Genomic DNA, 2,357 nt, shown 5'->3' on the forward strand with positions numbered 1-2,357 from the left:
CAAAACAAAACAAACAAACAAACAAAAAAAGCATGCTTACTAAGAGCCCCTCCTTTTTTTTTTTTTTGAGATACAGTCTCCCTCTTACATAGGCTGGAGTGCAGTGGTGCGATCTTGGCTCACAGCAACCTCCACCTCTTGGGATCAAGAGATTCTTGTGCCTCAGTCAAGTAGCTGGGATTACAGGCACACGCCACCATGCGTAGCTAATTTTTGTATTTTTAGTAGAGACGGGGTTTTACCATGTTGGCCAGGCTCGTCTTGAACTCCTGACCTTAAGTGATCTGCCCGCCTTGGCTTCCCAAAGTGCTGGGATTACAAGTGAGAGCCACTGCGCCTGGTCCAAAAGCCCCTCATTTTGATTAGTTTGCTAGGAAGGCTCTTCCATCTGGCTGTTCATCTGTATCCTTTGTGATACTGTTTGTAACAAACGGGTGAAACTAAGCAAAAAGTTTCCCCGAGTTCTGTGAACCACTCTAGCAAATTCACAAAATATGAGGAAAGGGTCATGGGAACCCCCAGTTTGTAGGTGGCTAGTCACAGGTTGAGGTCCCAATTCAGGACTTGCAAGTGGCACCTGAAGTGGGAGTATCCCTGTGGAAGTGCGCTCTCAACCTACAGAATCTGATGCTAACTCCACATAGATAGTGGTAGTGCGAAATTGAGTTAAATTACGGAACACCCAGGTGGTGTCTGATTGCTTGCTGGTGGGAAGTAATCCCCACACATTTTGGTGACCAGAGATGTGGCATTCTGTGTTGGGTGTTCACTATTGTGTCGATTGTAAGCGCAGGGAAAACGCTATGGTTTTTGTTTCTATCTTATCCACTCACCCACACCTGAATGAGGCAAGTCACTGCCCTCTGGCTGAATAGGGATTGTGAATGCAAGCTAACCTGTGATGCCAAGGATTATAAAATGCACTTGCCTTATAGGCAGGAACTTTGCAGGTCTCATCTTCATCTGTACTTTTGAAATAAATTTTATACTTATTAGATTACAATTAGAGGAATCAGTATATCACAACTTAATCATAATATTCAATCAACTCATCGCTCATCTGCACTCAGGGTGCCCCTCTTTGGTCATTAGCGTATGTTTCCTTCCCTCATTCTGTACATCTCTCTCATTCTCACCTTCTTTCTACCGCTTTTTTTTCACTTCATTTTTCCCGTAGGAATTGGCTTACTTTTCTGCCCCTCTCTTCTCCTGTTGTTTCTCACCCTCTTCCTTCTATTCCTTCTCTTCCAGTTGTTCTGCTCCATCCTGGCAATTTGTTTTACCCCTTGTTCCTCTTTGTGTTCAATTTTTGATTGTCCCCAATTTCCATTCTGCCTGTTTCTTGCCCTCCCTATCTCTGCTTCCTCTCTGTTCTCCCTGTTAAATTTCCTCTTCCCTGCTACACTCACTTGTCCCCACTCTCTGGCGCCCCCGGATCCCAGGCCTCCCCATGCTGTGGTTCTCCCTCTGCTCTCCTTGTCATCGGCTGCCCCCTCTTGCTGTCCCAGCACCACGCTGTTCTGTCTGCCCCGGCTCCAAATCCCTCCTCCTCTCCCAAACTCTCTGCGTGAGGAGGCTCCCCCTTTCTGCCCCTCTCTCTACCTTTCTGTCCTTCATCTCTCTGGACATCGAGCTTTTCTCTACATTTCTCCAGTTACTTTTCTCCCCCTGCTACGTTCTCGGCTTCATTCACTGTCTCTGTAAATCTCTCAGCTACTCTCTGCCGTCTGCTTATGGATCTCCCTCATGCTTCTTTTTCAAAATTTTTCTATTTCCTACCACTCTTTCGCCATCTTTCTCCACATATTCATAGGGAGGAGAGTACAATAAGGTGCCCACCTCCGTCAAGAGCACATTTTTAGTGGGATGCAATTTGGGACAGAAGAATCCTGGATGTCTTGAGTCAGAAGTCACGTCCCCACACGGTCAGGAGTAGCGATGGCTGGGAAGGCGAGGCCTGGGGAGTAGGAAGACCCGGATCAAGGAAGAAAAGGATGGGGACTGAATTATTGGAGGCGTGTGGTGTCAAGGATCCCAGGACCCGGCACAGGACGCGGCCTTCCCCCGCCGGGACTGGGGCTGCGGCCAGGTTGGGAGGCTCCCCGGGCGGGAATCCACCTTGCGGTGAGGATTTTTAAAAGCGCGGGGCAGAAAGATGAGTAAAGAGTTTTAAGCAGAAAGGAGTCTCGAAAAACCGTGTTTACCTGGCCCAAGGCAGAACGACCGGGGACAGGACCCGTCGCCGAGCAATTTTAACACACAGGGAAGCGACCGCCGGACTCTCACGGAGACGCCTGAATTTACACGGGGTGGAGGGAGCGGTGCGGGAATTTCAAGGTCTGTGTTGACGCTCAGAT

General features: G+C 48.7%; 2 protein-coding genes across 4 annotated transcripts in view; both read right to left on the reverse strand.

Moving 5' to 3' along the window:
• The window catches only part of ZNF610 (zinc finger protein 610), a 25,106-nt gene extending 22,749 nt beyond the window's left edge, over positions 1-2,357 (reverse strand). For all 3 annotated transcript variants that reach the window (XM_011946200.1, XM_011946201.1, XM_011946197.1), the window contains exon 1: positions 2,205-2,357. The gene's annotated coding sequence lies outside the window, so the exon portion shown is untranslated. The remainder of the gene's footprint in view (positions 1-2,204) is intronic.
• LOC105514835 (zinc finger protein 480-like) overlaps positions 1-2,357 on the reverse strand; it is a 64,451-nt gene that overhangs the window by 12,270 nt on the left and 49,824 nt on the right. The gene's annotated exons all lie outside the window — the stretch shown is intronic.

This window comes from Colobus angolensis, unplaced genomic scaffold, assembly GCF_000951035.1.
Source record: "Colobus angolensis palliatus isolate OR3802 unplaced genomic scaffold, Cang.pa_1.0 Scaffold25, whole genome shotgun sequence".
Lineage (NCBI taxonomy): Eukaryota > Metazoa > Chordata > Mammalia > Primates > Cercopithecidae > Colobus > Colobus angolensis.